The sequence below is a fragment of the Stigmatopora nigra genome, chromosome 4, assembly GCF_051989575.1.
Source record: "Stigmatopora nigra isolate UIUO_SnigA chromosome 4, RoL_Snig_1.1, whole genome shotgun sequence".
NCBI classification, from domain to species: domain Eukaryota; kingdom Metazoa; phylum Chordata; class Actinopteri; order Syngnathiformes; family Syngnathidae; genus Stigmatopora; species Stigmatopora nigra.
The window spans coordinates 1,620,055-1,632,121 of record NC_135511.1 but is presented as its reverse complement, the minus strand read 5'-3'; the positions used below and the strand labels follow the sequence as shown (position 1 = coordinate 1,632,121).

General features: G+C 51.2%; 1 protein-coding gene across 1 annotated transcript in view; it reads left to right on the top strand.

Moving 5' to 3' along the window:
* Positions 1-12,067, top strand: part of LOC144195146 (ADAMTS-like protein 2) — a 92,766-nt gene that overhangs the window by 29,089 nt on the left and 51,610 nt on the right. The window lies entirely within an intron of this gene.

The window sequence follows — 12,067 nt, the reverse complement described above, 5'->3', positions numbered from 1 at the left end:
CAGGGCACTTTCCAAAAAAACGCCCAAATTCACCTGCCAGAGACTAGTATTACACATGATTTTCCAAAAATCACCGTTCTCAAAATGGACCATCACATGAAATGCCCCTTTCGCGCATTTGGAGCCTTCATCACTACATGCAGTATTGCGTATTGACCTCCAAGGCCAAAATATTTTGTTAATCAATAATCATACTTTAATTAAATTATAAAACAATACAGGGGGACATCTGATTAATTATAAAACATTTAATTATTTTTTTGTCATCTCTGATGACTATCTTGCAAGAGAGAATTCATTCTGACATTGTCCTCGTCACAAATGAAAATCCTGTCCAGCGGTATTTTCTCCTGCCCATTTACGGCCATAAATTAAAATAATTACATGGTTATTGATTAATCCAATTGCGTTGCAAATACAACACCTGTAACAATCATCGCATATCAGGTATTCAATAATAACAATTAAGGTCAGACCTGAAAAACAACTCCATTAGAAATTACACACAAGCCTCTATTCGGCAAAACAATTCCATTATCAAGCGAAAAGAGTGTCCCGATTTATGACAATACGCGAGTAATCACGAAGGTTGTTGAATAGCGATCCCGCTTATTCAGCAATTTCTTAAGCGTCCTTCTAGGTCTCGATCCGGAACTCGCCCCAGACAAATTGAAGAATCTCTCATACAAAAATGATTAAATGCACACATATATATACAATAGTATTACAGAATAACTCCAACAACAACCAACGGACAACCATGCACACTCACACCCATACCTAGGGGCAATTTAGAGTGTCCAATCAGCCTACCATGCATGTTTTTGGAATTTGTGAGGAAACCGGAGTACCTGTAGGAAACCCGCGCAGGAAAACTCCACAGAGGTGGGACGTGGCCTGGATTTGAACCTAGGCCTCCAGAGCTGTGAGACCGAAGTATTAACTACTCGCTCCACTTGGCCACCTCTTTCTAGGAAACATAAAACAAAAAGGCATGTGACATCATCAACTACCAGATAGTGCTGACTAGACTGTCTGTCTGACCATTAGTCTGCGGATGATAACCCGAGGAGAGGCTTGCTGTTATATTAAGGGCTGAACAGATTGCAGACCAGACGTGAGAGGTGAATTGTGGACCCCGGTCAGAGACAATGTCGGCTGGGATTCCATGCAGGCGGAAAACATTCTGCATAAGGAGGGCGGCTGTTTCCTGGGGTGAAGGTAGTTTGCGGAGGGCGATGAAGTGGGCAGCTTTGGAAAACCGGTCAACTTTGATTAGTATGACGGTGTTTCCTTGGGATTTAGGCAGGTCTGTGATGAAGTCGATTGCAATGCAAGAACGGGCACGGCTGGGAATTGGGAGTGGATGGAGTAGACCAGAGCTCGGCCTGGTGGAGAACTTGTTGTGCGTGCACACTTGGCAGGCAGAAATGAAGGATCGTGTATCTGCCCTTAACGTCAGCCACCAAAAGCGTAGGTGCAACACCGCCAGTGTGCGGGCAACACCCGGGTTGCAGGTCAGGCGAGAGGTGTGGGACCATTTGAGCACTTTGGATTGCATTGGGGTCAGAACATAAGGGTCCTTATGCGTACCACGTCTTGGGTCTGGTTCCGAAACTTGGGCACTCAGTACCTCGGTCTCCAGCCCAGTCGTCGTACAAGCCACAATGCAGGAGGGAGGTAGCATGGTTGGGGGCTCCTCTTCCGAGTTCGTGGGATGGAAAACGTGGGATAACGCATCAGGCTTCCCGTTCCTGGAACATGGGACATAGTTTAACGTGAAATTAAACCTCCTAAAAAACATGGTCCACCTGGCTTGAGGAGGGTTCAGCCTCTGGGCTGACTTGAGGTATTTAAGGTTCTTGTGGTTCGTTAGAACCGTGAAAGGCTGATTAGCCCCTTCCAGGTGGTGCGTCCATTCCTCCAGGGCCATCTTCACCGCCAGCAGTTCCCGGGCCCCAACGTCGTAGTTGTGTTCCGCTGGAGACAGCCTACGGGAAAAGAAGGCGCAGGGATGAAACTTCCCATCTGCCTGTTAGCGGTGGGAGAGGTCGTAGATCAGTAGAGGCAGGCGAAAAAGAAAACACAAGAGGGTACTTAACAGTGAACTGATAAGACGATCCAGCAGCCTGGTCATGTCTTCTTGGCTTTATATATTCCCCACTGGATGATGAATCACACCTGGAAACGTTTGAGTGATTAGGGACTGGGCCTGTGATTGGGTGAAAGGCACAACCAGCCAGCAATCTGTTCCAGGGGAGGAGGGAGGAGTGGCTGGACGCTCGAGCCCCCAAGTTAGCTCCCTGATCACCTTCGCCTTTCCAAGCTCCTTGTTCGACTTCGCCCTTCCGAGCTCCGTGCTCGACCTCACCTGTCTGAGCTCCCCGCTAAACCTCGTCCAAGCTCCCCGCTAAACCTCGTCCAAGCTCCCCGCTTGCCGTCACCCGTTCAAAAGCCACAAAACATCATCCTTGCGCCAAAGCCGCGAACCAGCTTCCCTGTGCAAAAGGCAGGAATCAGTGACCCCATGCCGACTGGCCCGGCCCGCCAAGTTCCTGCCCGGCAAGTACCTCCCCGCCAAGTGCCTGCCCGGCAAGTAACTGCCCGCCAAGTTCCTGCCCACCAAGTTCCTACCTGGCAAGTACCTGCCCGCCAAGTTCCTGTCTGCCAAGTTCCTGCCTGCCAAGTTCCTGCCCGCCAAGCTCCTGCCCACCAAATTCCTACCCGCTAAGTTCTTTGCTGCCCAAAGGCGGCGGAGACTCTCAGGGCTTCCTGGAGAGGGGTCTGCGCCGGCAACTCTCCGGGGCTCCTGGATGAGGGGGTTGGCGGCGACTCTCCGTCCCCCCTGGACAAGAGCATTCGTGGCGGTGACTGGCTGGGGCCCCTGGATGAGAGGGTCGGCGACGGAAACTCTCAGCCGCCCCTCAACCATCCAGGGTAAGGTGGCCAACGATCTTTCTCAACTTCTGGGGTCTGTTTCGTGCAGGGCGCTCGTCCGATGCTTAAAGGGAGGCCCGCCGGACTGACGACTCCCACACCTTGTCACAGGCCGGCACGGACCCCCGACAGACTGGCCACTCCCACGCCTTGTCAGGGGCCAGCCTGGACGCCTGCTGGACCGACCATTGCCACGTCTCTTCACGGGCCAGATATTCGGCTTTGGGAGGTCTGGGATCCGTTCCTTAGAGAGGGGGGGGGGGGGGGTTCCGTAAGACATGCATGGTTTTATGCTCCCCCCGATGTCCTGTCTGAGGGATTGCCCATTATTTCCAGCTGTCGTTACTCTGCCCCCGGTATATCCCCTGCTTGCTCCCTCATGTGTTTCCCAGGTGTTCCTAATGGTCTCGTTAACCCATGTCAGTCTACTTAAACCCCACTGATTGTTAGGTCATTCGTCAGATTGTCTTCAAATACACGAAGTGTTTGTCCTCGACCCATGTTCCATGTGCCTCGTTCCTCGCCTTGCCGTGTTTCCCCTCGTCAGGTTTGGCTATGCGATTTGATTTCTAAAGCTTTGTTATTTTTGAAATTCTGTTCAAACTATTAAAGTTTTGGTTTGAGCACCACCTCCCTCGTCCTCACCTGCTTCCCTGCGATTGGGTCCTAATTCCCTGGTTTCTCGCCGCAGCGTCTTGCCAAAGACATAAAACCACCTTAGTTTACAAAATCTTGCATCACAATGCTTCTCCTCTACTGCAAGCCTTTGTAAGAAAAAAAATACAAGACATCAACAAGGGCTGGATCTAGAGGTGACTGACTGTCTAGTTCTCTTCAAAGAGAGTGCATACAGCCAAATCACCTTCTCTGTGCGTGCCTCTCGTATCCTGAACTCATTACCAATTACCATACGTGAACTCCTATCTCTGACTCTCATTGCCACTCATCTTAAAGCCTGGCTGGTAGACAAGCAAAATTGAAATTTTAAGGGTTCATTTGTTAATTTTGTGGAGACTATGTAACGAATTACAGTATTTTTTATATAGGGTACTGCTCTATTTACGAAATTTTCAACTTACAAATACGTTCTGAAACCAGTCAATTTTGTAAGTAGAGGTACAAATGTATATGTTCATGAACATGAATACTTCATTAATATGTGCTGTCATTTATTAAATAAATCAAACTCAAAACTGAAATTGTTGCATAGTTTGCCATGTTGACATACCGTATTGATTCGCATAGGACACATTTGTCAAACAAAAACTGATGACTGAATCAAGGGTATGGCTTATATCCGCGTTAACAGATGACGTGCATGAAACTGCAAGGTGACAAAGACGAAACGCCATAATTCAAGACAATGCGGCCGATATGTACGTTTATTTCAAAATTTAGAAGAGATAAACAGATAAAACTATTAGCATATTAGCTTACTGTTACAGTGTACAGACTTCCTCACTGGCGGACCACAATATGTGACACTCCAGGACTGTACGTCTGATGTGGTAGCTTGCAGCACCCACAAGGCATAGTGCTCTACCCAGTCCTCTTCTCCCTCGACACATCAGACTTCAAACATAATAGAAAACACCTGCCACCTCCAGAAGTTCTCTGACGACACCACTATTGTTGGATGAGTGACGGACGGGAACGACCTGGAGTACAGGGGAGTCATCACAGCCTTTGTTGACTGGTGTTGGCAAAACCACCTATACATCAACACCAGTAAGACAAAGGAAAGGGTCATCGACTTTCGGAGGACTCCTCAACAGACCACTCAGGTGAGCATCCATGGGAAAGACATTGAAATCGTGGAGAATTTGAAGTACCTGGATGTTCACCTCAACAACAAACTAGACTCGTCCACAAACATAGATGCCCTGTACAAAAAGGGCCAGAGCCGCCTCTACCTATTGAGGAGTCTACGGTCCTTTGGAGTCTGCAGGAGACTGCTGAGGACTTTTTACGACACTGTGGTGGTATCTACAGTGTTTAATGCAGTGGTCTCTTGGGGATGCGGGAGCACGGAGAGGTACAGAAACAGGCTGAAAAATCTGGCCAGGAGGGCCAGCTCTGTTCTGGGCTGTCCTCTGGACTCTGTGGAGAAAGTGGGAGAGAGGAGGATGCTGACCCGCATGATGTCCATCATGGACAGCACTTCCCACTCCTGCATGAGTCAGTGGAGTCCCTCCGAAGCTCTTTCAGCAATAGACTGCTGTACCCTCATTGCAGGAAGGAGCACTTCCGTAGATCTTTCCTCCCATCAGCAAAAAAATTGCTGATTGTTATGATCCACCATATGCATGCATGTATATGTATATTTATATGTATATGTATGTGTATATGTGTATGTATGTGTGTATGTGTTTGTATACTTATGTGTATATGTGTATGTATACGTGTGTATATGTATACGTATGTGTATATGTATATGTATGTCTATATGTGTATGTATACATATGTGTATATGTGTATGTATACGTATGTGTATATTGGATTGGATAACTTTATTCATCCCGTATTCGGGAAATTACATTGTGGCAGTAGCAAGAGGGTGATGAGAAAGAACAGCAACGCAAAAGCACAAAGTACAAAGCAAATCAAAGTAAATGGAATCATCAAATCATTAAAAAAAAAAAAAAAACAGCAAAACAAAACGAACAAGAGTGGACAAAGCTACCGTGGCCACCGGCTGCCGCTTAAACAGCGCCATTTTGGTTGCGGTAACTGAATCGGACTCAAAAAGACGTGGTAAAGTTGGACAAAAACTGGAACCCCACAGAACAGCAAAGCAAAAGCACAAAGTACAAAGCAAATCAAAGTAAATGTAATCATCAAATCATTAAAACATAAAAGCAGCAAAAACACAAAAAACAGCACCAATTTGGTATATATATATATATATATATATATATATATATATATATATATATATATATATATATATATATACATATACATATATATATATATATATATATATATATATATATATATATATATATATATATATATATATATATATATATATATACATATATATATATATATATATATTTCAGCAACACAATAAAAATGATGAGATGAAATGAGAGCCCAGTAAAGGGTAGTGATGTTCTAAAGTGAGAATCAATACATCCACAACTGTCAGGAGTGGCTGGATTGCCTTTCCTTGCATGACGTCACCATAATTATCAGCTGTCACTAATTACGTGATTAGATTAATTTTGGTATTTAAGCATTAGGATTTTCTGTGGACGCCGTCGGATCGTTCTGGTTTCGTTTCCTGTTTATCCTCGTAGTCATTGCTGTTTCCATGGACGCCACGCCGCATGTTCTTTTCGTTTGTAATGAGTGGTCAAGCCAAGTTATTTATGTTATGTTACCCCGTTTATTAAATCAACCTACAAGAGCTACAGATCTGCCTCACCTTTCCATTTACTTCGGCGACTCTGCATCTGGGTTCAACTTCTCCACCGATCGTGTCGCACTACGCGGCGCGATCGTAACAGCACGATCCGACCATCATGGACCCAGCGGAGCGCCACCCACGCTCGCGGCGACGCACTCGGCGACGCACTCGGCGACGCCGACCATCTACCTCGAAGACACCGGACTGCTTGGAGTGTATAAGAAACCCCTCAGAATCGTTTAGGAGTTTTGTAATGAACACACCGTGGTGCAGGGCTCTCAGACACATTATTGCTAGAGATGAGTCTCAGCTGGTAGAGTTAGATCCGCAGCGTACTCATACGCCCCACCACTGCTATGCACGTCGCCCTGGGAAGCCCTTACCGTTTAATCATGATGCCCAGGTGCGTACAACCACCAGAGACCGCCCAAGTTATCTTATGCCTATGCCCAGAGGAATTGATTCACCATGGAGGGAGCCTGAAGATTCTGGTGAGGAGGACATCGTTGAGGAAATTGATTTTTTCGCTGGCGTTTCGGAATCCGATGATGAATTCTTTGACCAATTCGGACCCCGAGACCTTCCACTGGAGGAGGATTATCCCGATTGTTCCCCCGATAATTCCTATTACAAATACCCCGACCAGTAATTACAGAGTGGGCTAACCACCAATTATGGGGCACGACGTGATGGCGGGGGTGCTGTGCAATCCTCCCAGAGGAGGCGCCGAGCGCCACGCCGTAGAGCGAAGCGAAAGCAATGCCTGGACACACTAACCACTGTCCAAGTTACGCGCCCGACCACGTCCTTCCAAGCTCCTTTTCCGACCACGTCCGTCCAAGCTCCTTTTCCGACCACGTCCGTCCAAGCTCCTTTTCCGACCACGTCCGTCCAAGCTCCTTTTCCGACCACGTCCGTCCAAGCTCCTTTTCCGACCACGTCCCTCCAAGCTCCTTTTCCGACCACGTCCCTCCCAGCTCCTTTTCCGACCACGTCCCTCCCAGCTCCTTTTCCGACCACGTCCCTCCAAGCTCCTTTTCCGACCACGTCCGTCCAAGCTCCTTTTCCGACCACGTCCGTCCAAGCTCCTTTTCCGACCACGTCCCTCCAAGCTCCTTTTCCGACCACGTCCCTCCCAGCTCCTTTTCCGACCACGTCCCTCCCAGCTCCTTTTCCGACCACGTCCCTCCAAGCTCCTTTTCCGACCACCACCACGCCTTTCCAAGTTCCCGAAGTTACTCGGCCGACCACGCCCTTCCAAGTGCCCGAAGTTACTCGGCCGACCACGCCCTTCCAAGTGCCCGAAGTTACTCGGCCGACCACGCCCTTCCAAGTGCCCGAAGTTACTCGGCCGACCACGCCCTTCCAAGTGCCCGAAGTTACTCGGCCGACCACGCCCTTCCAAGTGCCCGAAGTTACTCGGCCGACCACGCCCTTCCAAGTGCCCGAAGTTACTCGGCCGACCACGCCCTTCCAAGTGCCCGAAGTTACTCGGCCGACCACGCCCTTCCAAGTGCCCGAAGTTACTCGGCCGACCACGCCCTTCCAAGTGCCCGAAGTTACTCGGCCGACCACGCCCTTCCAAGTGCCCGAAGTTACTCGGCCGACCACGCCTTTCCAAGTGCCCGAAGTTACTCGGCCGACCACGCCTTTCCAAGTGCCCGAAGTTACTCGGCCGACCACGCGGTACCAGCAGCTCCTAAGGACTATGCAGCCCTCCCCGTTCCAAGTGCCCGAAGTTACTCGGCCGACCACGCCTTTCCAAGTGCCCGAAGTTACTCGGCCGACCACGCCTTTCCAAGTGCCCGAAGTTACTCGGCCGACCACGCCTTTCCAAGTGCCCGAAGTTACTCGGCCGACCACGTCTTTCTAAGTGCCCGAAGTTACTCGTCCGACCACGCTGTACCAGCAGCTCCTAAGGACTATGCAGCCCTCCCCGTTCCAAGTGCCCGAAGCCACTCGGCCGACCACGTCTTTCCAAGTGGCCGAAGTCACTCGGCCGACCACGCCTGTCTTAGTGGCCGAAGTTAATCGGCCGACCACGCCTGTCCAAGTGGCCGAAGTTAATCGGCCGACCACGCCTGTCCAAGTGGCCGAAGTTACTCGGCCGACCACGCCTGTCCAAGTGGCCGAAGTTACTCGGCCGACCACGCCTGTCCAAGTGGCCGAAGTTACTCGGCCGACCACGCCTGTCCAAGTGGCCGAAGTTACTCGGCCGACCACGCCTGTCCAAGTGGCCGAAGTTACTCGGCCGACCACGCCTGTCCAAGTGGCCGAAGTTACTCGGCCGACCACGCCTGTCCAAGTGGCCGAAGTTACTCGGCCCACCACGCCGTTTCAAGTGCCCCAAGCTCCTGTGCCAAGGCCACGCAAATTACTCCCGTTGCCTTTGGGGTCGCCGGTCGCACCCGTACCGAAGCCACGGATCAGGTTTCTGGTGACGGACGGCCATTCTAGCACCGCTCTCCCAAACACCGCTCTCCCAAGCACCGCTCTCCCAAGCACCGCTCTCCCAAGCACCGCTCTCCCAAGCACCGCTCTCCCAAGCACCGCTCTCCCAAGCACCGCTCTCCCAAGCACCTCTCTCCCAAGCACCGCTCTCCCAAGCACCGCTCTCCCAAGCACCGCTCTCCCAAGCGCCTGCCCGTCCAGCGCCTGCCCGCCCAGAAGTGGCGACGATGCTCCGGCGCTCGCAGAGGATGGGGCCGGCGACGTCGAGAGTGGTATTTCGCCGGAGTCCCTGGAAGAAGGGGCTGGCGACGTCGAGAGTGCCAATTTGCCGTTGCCCCTGGAGGATGGGGCCGGTGACGTCAAGAGTGGTAATTCGCTGGTGCCCCTGGAGGAGGAAGCCGGTGACGTCGAGAGTGGCAATGCGCCGGAGTCCCTGGAAGAAGGGGCTGGCGACGTCAAGAGTGGTAATTCGCCGGAGTCCCTGGAAGAAGGGGCTGGCGACGTCAAGAGTGGTAATTCGCTTGAGTCCCTGGAAGAAGGGGCTGGCGACGACAAGAGTGGAAATTCGCCGGAGTCCCTGGAAGAAGGGGCTGGCGACGTCAAGAGTGGTAATTCGCCGGAGTCCCTGGAAGAAGGGGCTGGCGACGTCAAGAGTGGTAATTCGCCGGAGTCCCTGGAGGAAGGGACTGGCGACGTCAAGAGTGGCAATTCGCCGGAGTCCCTGGAAGAAGGGGCTGGCGACGTCAAGAGTGGTAATTCGCCGGAGTCCCTGGAAGAAGGGGCTGGCGACGTCAAGAGTGGTAATTCGCCGGAGTCCCTGGAAGAAGGGACTGGCGACGTCAAGAGTGGTAATTCGCCGGAGTCCCTGGAAGAAGGGACTGGCGACGTCAAGAGTGGTAATTCGCCGGAGTCCCTGGAAGAAGGGGCTGGCGACGTCAAGAGTGGTAATTCGCCGGAGTCCCTGGATGAAGGGGCTGGCGACGTCAAGAGTGGTAATTCGCCGGAGTCCCTGGATGAAGAAGCCGGCGACGTCGAGAGTGGCAATTCGCCGGTGCCCCTGGAGGACGGGGCCGGCGACGTCCAGAGAAGCAATGCTCCGGTTTCCTGGGAGAAGAGGGTTGTCCACCCCCCGAGCAAACAGGGTAAGGTGCCCGACCGTACTAAACTTCTAATATCTCCTGAAGGCAGGCAGTTTGGCAAAGACTTAAGGGACCAGCTGGGATGCCTGCCGGACCGACCACTGCCTCGTCTCGTTTCTGGCTGGCACGGAGGCCTGCCAGACCTGCCCTTGCCTCGTCTCGTATCCGGCCTGCGCGGACGCCCGCCGGATCGACCACAGCCTCGTCACGTTCTTGACCGGCGCGGACGCCCGCCGGGTAAACCACAGCCTCGTCTCGTTTCTGGCCGGCGCGGACGCCCGCCGGACCGACCACGGCCTCGTCTCGTTTCTGGCCGGCGCGGACGCCCGCCGGATCGACCACAGCCTCGTCTCGTTTCTGGCCGGCGCGGACGCCCGCCGGATCGACCTCAGCCTCGTCTCGTTTCTGGCCGACGCGGACGCCCGCCGGACCGACCACTGCCTCGTCTCGTTTCTGGCCGGCGCGGACGCCCGCCGGACCGACCACTGCATCGTCTCGTTTCTGGCCGGCGCGGACGCCCGCCGGACCGACCACTGCCTCGTCTCGTTTCTGGCCGGCGCGGACGCCCCCCGGATCGACCACAGCCTCGTCTCGTTTCTGGCCGGCGCGGACGCCCGCCAGACCTGCCACTGACTCGTCTCGTTTCTGGCCGGCGCGGACGCCCACCGGATCGACCACAGCCTCGTCTTGTTTCTGGCCGACACGGACGCCCGCCAGACTTGCCTCTGCCCCGTCTTGTTTCTGACCGGCACGGACGTCCGCCAGACCTGCCACTGACTCGTCTCGTTTCTGGCCGGCACGGACGCCCGCCGGACCGACTACTGCCTCGTCTTGTTTCAGGCTGGCGCGGACGCCCGCCGGAGCGACCTCTCCGTCTGTTCTTGGGTTGGTGTGGAAGACCACCGGACAATTCAAGATCTCCCACCCACCCTCCCTGCTTGTTCCCGTTTCTCATGTTGTAATTGACCTTGGGACGTCTAGAATCCGTCCCTTAGAGGGGATGTACTGTCAGGAGTGGCTGGATTGCCTTTCCTGGCATGACGTCACGATAATTATCAGCTGTCACTAATTACGTGATTAGATTATTTTTGGTATTTAAGCATTATGATTTTCTGTGGACGCCGTCGGATCGTTCTGGTTTCGTTTCCTGTTTATCCTCGTAGTCATTGCTGTTTCCATGGACGCCACGCCGCATGTTCTTTTCGTTTGTAATGAGTGGTCAAGCCAAGTTATTTATGTTATGTTACCCCGTTTATTAAATCAACCTACAAGAGCTACAGATCTGCCTCACCTTTCCATTTACTTCGGCGACTCTGCATCTGGGTTCAACTTCTCCACCGATCGTGTCGCACTACGCGGCGCGATCGTAACAACAACAATACTTTCAAAATAAAATAACGGATAAGGAAATGCATTTACTCTTTGGGGGATTTCTTAACGCGGACCTTTTTCTTAAGTGTATCTCTTTTCAAATTGAATAATTTGTAAATTGAAATTGCAAAATTCAACAAATTTAAGGCAATTTTAAGGGTGCGGCTTATTCGTGGGTGCGAGTAAATACGGTAATTCTTTAATTTAACTAAGTAGCGATATTCTTCTTCTATAGAGTATAAGAGCATTATTTTTATTATTATTGGATGATTTGTCCTCTGCCATCACGCAAACTCTCTCTCCTGACAGCCTAGTGGTAATTTGCATAATGACAGTAAATGAAAGCCCACCCACAGTGGAATCTGGTTAATATTGTTGACTGAATTAATTGGCACTCTTTGTCACATTCATTAGTTATTTGGCCTGAGAACTCGCATTGTAAAAAAATAAAATATAATGAAAAAATAATAACTCCCTCCCATAGACACAAATTCCAAGGTATTTCATAAAACTTGTGGATATCACGGAGGCAGTATCAATTCTGAGGGGACTCCCCCAAATTTTGTGAGATAACTTGTGTTAACCAAAACTATGGCAAAAGTCAAAATAGCAAACAAACGTAGGTTTTTTTTACAACACAGTCTCCTAAAAGAGATATGTTAAAGGCTGCCGGGATGCGTCACCAGACAGACACAGAGCCACAACACAACAGACATTATAATATTAGATGAATACAAATAGGGTAATGGGACAC